Source organism: Lepus europaeus, unplaced genomic scaffold (assembly GCF_033115175.1).
Source record: "Lepus europaeus isolate LE1 unplaced genomic scaffold, mLepTim1.pri SCAFFOLD_32, whole genome shotgun sequence".
NCBI classification, from domain to species: Eukaryota; Metazoa; Chordata; class Mammalia; order Lagomorpha; family Leporidae; genus Lepus; species Lepus europaeus.
In genome coordinates this window covers 7097617-7109910 of record NW_026909196.1, presented here as the reverse complement: position 1 = coordinate 7109910, position 12294 = coordinate 7097617, and positions in this window count along the sequence as shown.

The window sequence follows — 12294 nt, the reverse complement described above, 5'->3', positions numbered from 1 at the left end:
TCTATACAAACAGAAATATCATGTTTGTTTGCCGCAGTTCCTCTAGCTTTCTCCCTAGAAAATACGAATATATAGAGCTGGTGTCCCCATGATGAACCAATTAGTGTTTCCAAGCAAAACATTAAATATTCCCTGATAAAAAACATCCAAATCAATAAAGTCCGTTGATAATATCCAGAAAACACAAACACAGAAGCTGTAGTATATCTGGGATTGAGTTAGCGAAAACACAACCGGATATTTCTGGTTTCATCCACTCATATCTGGACAAGCTGGTGTGGAATTCGTATGCAATGGACCAAGAAAATCACAGGAAAAGTGGTTTTGGAGAAAAGCAAAGTCTTTTTGTTAGGAAAGTGCATAAAATGCCATCTATACAAACAGAAATATTATGTTTCTTTGTCGCAGTTCCTCTAGCTTTCTATCAAGAATATACAAATATGTGGAGCTGGTGTCTTCATGTGGAACCAGTTTGTGTATTTAAGCTCAAAATTAAATATTCCCTGATAAAAAACCTTCAAAACAATAAAGTCCGTGGATAATATCCGGAATACACAAACACAGATGCTGCAGCAATACTTGGGATTGTGTTACTCAAAACACAACCGGATATTTCCGGGTTCATCCAGTCATATCCGGACAAACCAGTGCGGAATTCGTATGCAATGTACCAAGAAAATCACAGTAAAAATGGTTTTGGAGAAAAGCAAAGTATTTTCGTTAGGCAAGTGCATAAAATATCATCGATACAAACAGAAATATCATGTTTGTTTGCCGCAGTTCCTCTAGCAATCTCCCTAGAAAATAGGAATCTGTAGAGCTGGTGTTTCTATGATGGACCAATTAGTGTTTCAATGGTACAAAATGAAATGTTCCTTGATAAAAACATTCAAAACAATAAAGTCCATGCATAATATCCAGAAACATAAACCCAGAGGCTATAGCAATATTTTGGATAGAGTTAGCGAAAACACAACCGGATATTTCTGGTTACTTCCAGTCATATCTGGACAAAATGTTTTGGAATTCGTATGCAATGGACAGAGAAAATCACACTAAAAATGGTTTTGGAGAAAAACAAAGTCTTTTCTTCAGGCAAGTGCATAAAATGTCCTCGATAAAAACAGAAATATCATGTTTGTTTGCCGCAGTTCCTCTAGCTTTCTCCCTTGAAAATACAAATGTGTAGAGCTGGTTTCTCCATGTGGAAACAATTACTGTTTGCAAGCAAAAAATTAAATGTTCCCTGATAAAAAACATTCAAAACAATAAAGTCCGGGCATAATATCAGGAATCCACAAACACATAGGTTGTAGCAATATCTGGGATTGTGTTACTCAAAACAAAACCGGATATTTCCGGTTTCATCCAGTCATATCCGGACAAATTGGTGTGGAATTCGTATGCAATGGACCAGGAAAATCACAGTAGAAATGGTTTGGGAGAAAAGCAAAGTCTTTTTGTTAGGCAAGTGCATAAAATGTCATCTATACAAACAGAAATAGCATGTTTGTTTGCCACAATTTCTCTAGCTTTCTCCCTAGAAAATACGAATATGTAGAGCTGGTGTCTCCATGTGGAACCAATTACTGTATCCAAGCTCAAAATAAAATGTTCCGCAATAACAAACTTACAAAACAATAAAGTCCGTGGATAATATCAGGAATACACAAACACAGAGGCTGTGGCAGTATCTCGGATTGAGTTAGCCAAAACAAAAGCGGAAATTTCCGGTATCATCCAGTCATATCTGGACAAACTGGTGTGGAATTCATATGCAATGGACCCAGAAAGTCACAGTAAAAATGGTTTTGGAGAAAAGCAAAGACTTTTCCTTAGGCAAGTGCATAAAATGTCATCTATACAAACAGAAATATCATGTTTGTTTGCTGCAGTTCCTCTAGCTTTCTCACTAGAAAATATGAATGTGTGGAGCTGGTGTCCCCATGATGGACCAATTAGAGTTTCAGCGGTACAAAATTAAATGTTTCCTGATAAAAACATTCAAAACAATAAAGTCCATCGATAATATCCAGAAAACACAAAAACAGAGGCTTTCACCATATTTCGGATTGATTTGCCAAAACACAACCAGATATTTTTGTTTCATCCAGCCATATCTGGACAAAGTGGTGTGGAATTCATATGCAATGGACTGAGAGAATCACAGTAAAAATGGTTTTGGAGAAAAGCAACGTATTTTCATTTTGCAAGTGCATAAAATGTCATCTATACAAACAGAAATATCATGTTTGTTTGCTGCAGTTCGTATAGTATTCTCCCTAGAAAATATGAATGTGTAGTGCTGAATTCCCCTTGATGAACCAATCAGTGTTTCAGCGGTACAAAATTAAATGTTCCCTGACAAAAACATTGAAAACAATAAAGTCCATCGATAATATCCAGAAAACACAAACACAGAGGCTTTCACAGTATTTCGGATTGAGTTAGCCAAAACACAACCGGATATTTCTGGTTTCATCCAGTCATATCCAGACAAAGTGGTGTGGAATTCGTATGCAATAGGCTGACAAAATCAGAGTAAAAATTGTTTTGGAGAAAAGTAAACTCTTTTCCTTAGATAAGTGCAAAAAATGTCATCAATACAAACAGAAATATCATGTTTGTTTTTTGCATTTCCTCTAGCTTTCTCCCTAGAAAATACGAATGTATATAGCTGGTGTCTCCATGTGGATCCAATTAGATTTCCAAGCACAAAATTAAATGTTCCCTGATAAAAAAAACATTCAAAACAATAATGACCATGGATAATATCATGAATACACAAACACAGAGGCTGTAGCAATATCTGGGATTGAGTTAGCCAAAACAAAACCGGATATTTCTGGGTACATCCAGTCATATCTGGAAAAAGTAGTGTGGAATATGTATGCAATGGACTGAGAAAATCACAGTAAAAATGGTTTTGGAGAAAAGCAAAGTCTTCTCATTCGGCAAGTGCATAAAATTTCATCAATACAAACAGAAATATCATGTTTGTTTCGCGCAGTTCTTCTAGCTTTCTCCCTAGAAAATACGAATGTGTAGAGCTAGTGTCTCCATGTGAAACCAATTAGTGTTTCAACAGTACAAAATTAAATGTTCCATGATAAAACATTCAAAACAATAAAGTCCATTGATAATATCCAGAAAACAAAAACACAGAGGCTTTCACAATATTTCGGATTGAGTTAGCCAAAACACAACCGGATATTTCTGGTTTCATCCAGTCATATCCGGACATACTGGTGTGGAATTCGTATGCAATGGACCTAGAAAATCAGAGTAAAAAAGGTTTTGGAGAAAAGCAAAGTCTATTTGTTAGGCAAGTGCATAAAATATCATAGATAAAAACAGAAATATCATGTTAGTTTGTCGCAGTTCCTCTAGCTTTCTCCCTAGAAAATACGAATGTGTAGAGCTGGTGTCTGCATGTGGAACCAATTACTGTATCCAAGCTCAAAAAAAATGTTCCCCGATAAAAAACATACAAAACAATAAAGTCCATTAATAATATCTAGAAAACACAAACACAGAGGCTGTAGCAATATCTGGGATTAAGTTAGCCAAAACAAAACCGGATATTTCCGGTTTCATCCAGTCATATCTGGACAAACTGGTGTGGAATTCGTATGCAATGCACAGAGAGAATCACAGTACAAATCGTTTTGGAGAAAAGCAAAGTGTTTTCCTTAGGCAAGTGCATAAAATGTCATCTATACAAACAGAAATATCATGTTTGTTTATCACAGTTCCTCTACATTTCTCCCTAGAAAATACAAATGTGTAGAGCTATTGTCTCCATGTAGAAGGAATTAATGTTTCTATGGTACAAAATTAAATGTTCCCTGATAAAAAACATTCAAAACAATAAAGTCCATCTATAATATCCAGAAAACACAAACACAGAGGATGTAGCAATATCTGGGATTGAGTTAGCCAAAACAAAACCGGATATTTCTGGTTTCATCCAGTCATATCCGGACAAAGTGGTGTGGAATTCGTATGCAATGCACCGAGAAAATCACAGTACAAATGGTTTTGGAGAAAAGCAAAGTCTTTTCGTTAGCCAAGTGCATAAAATGTCATCTATACAAACAGAAATATGTTTGTTTCCGCAGTTCCTCTAGCTTTCTCCCTAGAAAATACGAATGTGTAGAGCTGGTATTCCCATGATGAACCAATTAGTGTTTCCAAGTTCAAAGTTAAATGTTCCCTGATAAAAAACATTCAAAACAATAAAGTCCATGGATAATATCAGGAATACACAAACACAGATGCTCTAGCAATATCTGGGATTGAGTTAGCCAAAACAAAACCGGATATTACCATTTTCATCCAGTCATATCCGGACAAACTGGTTTGAATCCATATGCAATGTACCGAGAAAATCACAGTAAAAATGGTTTTGGAGAAAAGCAAAGTCTTTTCGTTAGGCAAGTGTACAAAAATGTCATCTATACAAACAGAAATATCATGTTTGTTTGCCGCAATTCCTCTAGCTTTCTCCCTAGAAAAAACAAATGTTTAGAGTTGGTGTCTCCATGTGGAACCAATTAGTGATTCCAAACACAAAATAAATGTTTCCTGATAAAAAACATTCAAAACAATAAAGTCCTTCGATAATATCCGGAAAACACAAACACAGAGGCTGTAGCAATATCCTTGATAGAGTTAGCCAAAACACAACCGCATTTTTCTGGGTTCATCCATTCATAGCCGGACAAAGTGTTGTGGAATTCGTATGCAATGGACCAAGAAAATCACAGTAAAAATGATTTTGGAGAAAAGCAAAGTCTTTTCATTAGGCAAATGCGTAAAATGTCATCTATACAAACAGAAATATCATGTTTGTTTGCCGCAGTTCCTCTAGCTTTTTCCCTAGAAAATACGAATGTGTAGAGCTGGTGTCTCCATGTGGAACCAATTAGAGTTTTCAAGCACAAAAATAAATGTTCCATGATAAAAAAACATCCAAAACAATAAATTCCATCGATAATATCCAGAAAACACAAACACAGAGGCTTTCACAATATTTCGATTGAGTTAGCTAAACACAACTGGATATTTCTGGTTTCAGCCAGTCACATCCGGACAAAATGGTGTGGAATTCGTATGAAATGGATCGAGAAAATCACAGTAAAAATGGTTTTGGAGAGAAACAAAGTCTTTTCGTTAGGCACATGCATAAAATGTCATCTATGCAACAGAAATATCATGTTTGTTTGTCACCGTTCCTCTACATTTCTCCCTAGAAAATACGAATGTGTAGAGCTTGTGTCTCCATGTGAACCATTTAATGTTTCCAAGCACAAAATTAAATGTTACCTGATAAAAAACATTCAAAACAATAAAGTCCATCGATATTATGCAGAAAACACAAAAACAGAGGTTGTAGCAATATCTGGGATTGAGTTAGCCAAAACAGAAGCAGATATTTCTGGTTTCATCCAGGCATATCAGGAAAAAGTGCTTTGGAATTCGTATGCAATGGACCGAGAAAATCAGAGTAAAAATGGTTTTGGAGAAAAGCAATGTCTTTTTGTTAGGCAAGTGCATAAAATGTCATCGATACAAACAGAAATATCATGTTTGTTTGCCGCAGTTCCTCTACCTTTGTTTCTAGAAAAGTATGTAGAGCTGGTGTCTCCCTGTGGAACCAATTAGAGTATCTAAGCTCAAAATTCAATGTTCCCCGATAAAAAACTTTGAAAACAATAATGTCCGTTGATAATATCCGGAAAACAGAAACACAGAAGCTGTAGCAATATCAGGGATTGAGTTAGCCAAAACACAAATGGATATTTCCGGTTTCATCCAGTCATATCCCGGCAAACTGGTGTGGAATTCGTATGCAATGGACCGAGATTATCACAGTAAAAATGGTTTTGGAGAAAAGCAAAGTCTTTTTGTTAGGCAAGTGCATAAAATGTCATCGATACAAACAGAAATATCATGTTTGTTTGCCACAGATCCTCTAGCTTTCTCCCTAAAAAATAAGAATGTGTAGAGCTGGTGTCTCCATGTGGAACCAATTAGTGTATCTAAGCTCAAAATATAAGGTTCCCCGATAAAAAACATTCAAAACAATAAAGTCCGTTGATGATATCCAGAAAACAGAAACACAGATGCTGCAGCAATATCTGGAATGAGATAGCCAAAACACAACCGGGGGGTGGAGCCAAGTTGGCGGATAGTGAGGACGTGCGCCTTAGTTTGGGAAAATATAGTTTCATAAAAGTGGAATTACTGTAGCCTCAGGAAAAGACTCAAGAAAAAAACTGCAGAGGAAACGCTTCCGGATCCAGTGGATGTGACACAGACGACTTACAGGGAGCCCACCACTTGGAAAACCAACCATGGGAGACGATCCCAGCGGCGGGAGAGGAGCCGAGCGGCAGGAGAGGAGCCGAGCGGCGGGAGAGGAGCCGAGCGGCGGGAGAGAAGCTGAGCGGCGGGAGAGGAGCCGAGCGGCAGGAGTGGAGCCACAGAATCTCGCCAGCGCGGGAACGAACGGAGGAGGGTAAGACCTCAGAAACCTGAGACATTGGGAGGGGGGGAACAGAGGCCTCTCCCTTCACCCACCAAGAAAACAAAGAGCACCACGATTTTACATATGTAAAGCGCAGCCAAACTCAGTAACTTTAGCAAAACTCAAGAACACATTGAGGGCTGCATAAACTCTTTGTGTGGTCCCAGGGGTAGATCAAACAAATACTCACAGAGGCCAGATTTCAACTACCCTCAACTCCACTCCCAACTGAGTCAGAAAAAAAAAGAGAGAGAGAGAGAGCGAGCCAGCAAGGAGCAAGTGAGTGAGCAATCTGGGAGAGTGTTTATTTACACAGCCTTAAACCTGAAGAATCGAGCATTGCTCTCTGGCCACACCCATCACAGCCCCTAAGGCTCCAACAAAGCAGACAGCTCACTTAGAGGAATAGTATAACGAGAAAAAAAAAACCACAGCAAAAAAAAAAAAAAAAAAAAAAAAACCATAAATTATCTCCAACATGCCAAACAACAAACATAGAAGCTGAGGTAACAAGAGCAAGGAAGACACTATGACGCCCCCAAGTGAACAAGACACGCCAATGCAAGATTATGAAGATGAAGAGATAGAGGAAATGCAAGAAGCAGATCTCAAAAAAATTGATAAGAACATTAAGAAGTTCTCAAAAACAAATTCTTGAACTACAGAAATCCTTAATGGACAAGATAGAAAATCTCTCGTGAAAATGAAATATTAAGGAGGAATCAAAATGAAATGAAACAACTAGTAGAACAGGAAACTGAGATAGTGACAAAAAACCACAAGGAAATGAAGAACTCAATAGATCAAATGGCAAACACATTAGAGAGCCTTAAAAACAGAATGGGTGAAGCAGAAGAGAGAATATCGGAATTAGAAGACAGAGCACAGGAAAGGAAACAGTCAAATCAAAGAAAAGAAGAAGAAATCAGAAATCTGAAAAATACTGTCAGGAATCTACAGGATACTATTAAAAAACCCAACATTCGGGTTCTAGGAGTTCCTGAAGGCATGGAAAGGGAGAAAGGATTAGAAGGCCTTTTTCGTGAGATACTAGCAGAAAATTTCCCAGGTTTGGAGAAGGACAGAGACATCCTAGTACAGGAAGCTCATAGAACCCCTAATAAACATGATCAAAAGAGATCCTCACCACGGCACGTCGTAATCAAACTCACCACAGTGAAACACAAAGAAAAGATCCTAAAATGTGCAAGAGAGAAACGCCAGATTACTCTCAGAGGATCTCCAATTAGACTTACAGCTGACTTCTCATCAGAAACGTTACAAGCCAGGAGAGAATGGCGAGATATAGCCCAGGTACTAAGAGAGAAAAACTGCCAGCCCAGAATATTATATCCTGCAAAGCTCTCATTTGTGAATGAAGGTGAAATAAAGACCTTTCACAGCAAACAGAAATTGAAAGAACTTGTCACCACTCGTCCAGCCCTGCAAAAGATGCTTAAAGATGTGTTACATACAGAAACACAGAAACACGGTAACCAATAGGAAGGAAGATAAAGGAAGGAAACCTCACAGCAAAAGATCACAGGAATCTCAAACCAGATATTAGAAAATATGTTTGGCAAATGGCAGGGCAAAGTTACTCCTTCTCAATAGTCACATTGAATGTTAATGGCTTGAACTGTCCAGTTAAAAGACACCGATTGGCTGATTGGGTTAAGGAACAAAACCCATTTTTTTGCTGCTTACAAGAACCTCATCTTTCCAACAATGATGCATACAGACTGAAAGTGAAAGGCTGGAAAAAGATATACCATGTCAACAGAAATGAAAAGAGAGCGGGCGTAGCCATCTTAATATCGGACAACATAAACTTTACCACAAAAACTGTCAGGAGAGACAAAGAGGGGCACTATTTAATGATTAAGGGATCCATTCAACAGGAAGATATAACAATTATCAATGTATATGCACCTAATCCCAGGGCACCAGCTTATTTAAAATACTTGTTAAGGGACTTAAAGGGAGACTTAGACCCCAATACAATAGTACTGGGGGAACTTCAATACTCCACTCTCAGAGATAGACAGATCAACAGGACAGAAGATCAACAAGGAGACAGCAGATTTAAATGACACTATAGCCCAAATGGATCTAACAGATATCTACAGAACATTTCATCCTATATCTAAGGACTTTACATTCTTCTCAGCAGTATATGGAACCCTCTCTAGGATTGACCACATACTAGGCCATAAAGCAAGTCTAAGCAATTTCAAAAGAATTAGAATCATACCATGCAACTTCTCAGACCACAAAGGAATGAAATTGGAAATTAGCAACTCGGGAATCCCCAGAGCACGTGCAAACACATGGAGATTGAACAACATGCTCCTGAATGAAAAATGGGTCATAGAAGAAATTAAGAGAGAAATAAAAATTTTCTGGAAGTAAATGAGGATAACAGCACAACATACCAAAACCTGTGGGATACAACAAAAGCAGTGTTAAGAGGAAAATTTATATCAATAGGTGCCTACATCAAGAAATTGGAGAGGCACCAAATAGATGAGCTTTCAAGTCATCTCAAGGATCTAGAAAATCTGCAGCAAACCAAACCCAAACCCAGTAGGAGAAGGGAAATAATTAAAATCAAAGAAGAAATCAACAGGATTGAATCCAAAAAACCATTACAAAAAATCTGCCAAACGAGGAGCTGGTTTTTTGAAAAAATAAACAAAATTGACACCCCATTGGCCCAACTAACTAAAAAAAGAAGAGAAAAGACCCAAATCAATAGGATCAGAGATGAAAAAGGAAACATAACAACAAACACCACAGAAATAAAAAGAATCATCAGAAATTACTACAAGGACTTGTATGCCAGCAAACAGGGAAATCTATCAGAAATGGACAGATTCTTGGACACATAAAACCTCCCTAAATTGAGCCAGGAAGACATAGGAAACCTAAACAGACCCATAACTGAGACAGAAATTGAAGCAGTAATAAAGGCCCTCCCAACAAAGAAAAGCCCAGGACCAGATGGATTCACTGCTGAGTTCTACCAGACACTTAGAGAAGAACTAACTCCAATTCTTCTCAAACTATTCAGAACAATCGAAAAAGAGGGAATCCTCCCAAATTCTTTCTATGAAGCCAGGATTACCTTAATTCCTAAGCCGGAAAAAGATGCAACATTGAAAGAGAATTACAGACCAATATCCCTGATGAACATGGATGCAAAAATACTCAATAAAATTCTGGCCAATTGGCTGGCGCCGCGGCTCACTAGGCTAATCCTCCGCCTTGCGGCGCCGGCACACCGGGTTCTAGTCCCAGTCGGGGCACCGATCCTGTCCTGGTTGCCCCTCTTCCAGGCCAGCTCTCTGCTGTGGCCAGGGAGTGCAGTGGAGGATGGCCCAAGTCCTTGGGCCCTGCACCCCATGGGAGACCAGGATAAGCACCTGGCTCCTGCCATCGGATCAGCGCGGTGCGCCGGCCGCAGCGCGCTAGCGCGGCGGCCATTGGAGGGTGAACCAACGGCAAAAGGAAGACCTTTCTCTCTGTCTCTCTCTCACTGTCCACTCTGCCTGTCAAAAATTTAAAAAAAAAATTCTGGCCAATAGAATGCAACAACACATCAGAAAGATCATCCACCCAGACCAAGTGGGATTTATCCCTGGTATGCAAGGATGGTTCAACATCCGCAAAACAATCAACATAATACACTACATTAACAGGCTGCAGAAGAAAAACCATATGATTCTCTCAATAGACGCAGAGAAAGCATTTGATAAAATACAACACCCTTTCATGATGAAAACTCTAAGCAAACTGGGTATAGAAGGAACATTCCTCAATACAATCAAAGCAATATATGAAAAGCCCACAGCCAATATCCTATTGAATGGGGAAAAGTTGGAAGCATTTCCACTGAGATCTGGTACCAGACAGGGATGCCCACTCTCACCACTGCTATTCAATATAGTTCTGGAAGTTTTGGCCAGAGCTATCAGGCAAGAAAAAGAAATTAAAGGGATACAAATCGGGAGGGAAGAACTCAAACTATCCCTCTTTGCAGATGATAGGATTCTTTATTTAGGGGACCCAAAGAACTCTACTAAGAGACTACTGGAACTCATCGAAGAGTTTGGCAAAGTAGCAGGATATAAAATCAATCCACAAAAATCAACAGCCTTTGTATACACAGGCAATGCCACGGCTGAGGAAGAACTGCTAAGATCAATCCCATTCACAATAGCTACAAAAACAATCAAATACCTTGGAATAAACTTAACCAAGGACGTTAAAGGTCTCTACGATGAAAACTACAAAACCTTAAAGAAAGAAATAGAATAGGATACCAAAAAATGGAGAAATCTTCCATGCTCATGGATTGGAAGAATCAATATCATCAAAATGTCTATTCTCCCAAAAGCAATTTATACATTCAATGCAATACCCATCAAGATCCCGAAGACCTTCTTCTCAGATCTGGAAAAAATGATGCTGAAATTCATATGGAGACACAGAAGACCTCGAATAGCCAAAGCAATCCTGTACAACAAAAAACAAAGCCGAAAGCATCACAATACCAGATTTCAAGGCATACTACAGGGCAGTTGTCATCAAAACAGCATGGTACTGGTACAGAAACAGATGGATAGACCAATGGAACAGAATAGAAACACCAGAAATCAATCCAAACATCTACAGCCAACTTATGTTTGATCAAAGATCCAAAACTAATCCCTGGAATAAGGACAGTCTATTCAATAAATGGTGCGGGGAAAATTGGATTTCCATGTGCAGAAGCTTGAAGCAAGACCCATACCATTCACCTTAGACAAAAATTCACTCAACGTGGATTAAAGACTTAAATCTATGACCTGAAACCATCAAATTATTAGAGAGCATTGGAGAAACCCCGCAAGATATAGGTACTGGCAAAGACTTCTTGGAAAAGAACCTGGAAGCACAGGCAGTCAAAACCAAAATTAACATTTGGGATTGCATCAAATTGAGAAGTTTCTGTACTTCAAAAGAAACAGTCAAGAAAGTGAAGAGGCAACCGACAGAATGGGAAAAATATTTGCAAACTATACTACAGATAAAGGGTTGATAACCAGAATCTACAAAGAAATCAAGAAAATCCACAACAACAGAACAAACAACCCACAGAAGAGATGGGCCAAGGACCTCAATAGACATTTTTCAAAAGAGGAAATCCAAATGGCCAACAGACACATGAAAAAATGTTCAAGATCACTAGCAATCAGAGAAATGCAAATCAAAACCACAATGAGGTTTCACCTCACCCCGGTGAGAATGGCTCACATCCAGAAATCTACCAACAATAGATGCTGGAGAGGATGTGGTGAAAAAGGGACACTAACCCACTGTTGGTGGGAATGCAAACTGGTTAAGCCACTATGGAAGTCTGTCTGGAGATTCCTCAGAAACCTGAACATAACCCTACCATACAACCCAGCCATCCCACTCCTTGGAATTTACCCAAAGGAAATTAATTTGGCTAATAAAAAAGCCATCTGCACATTAATGTTTATTGCAGCTCAATTCACAATAGCTAAGACCTGGAACCAACCCAAATGCCCATCAACATTAGACTGGATAAAGAAATTATGGGACGTGTACTCCATAGAATACTATACAGCAGTAAGGAACAATGAAACCCAGTCATTTGCAACAAGATGGAAGGATCTGGAAAGCATCATGCTGAGTGAATTAAGCCAGTCCCAAAGAGACAAATATCATTTGTTTTCCCTGATCGGCGACAACTG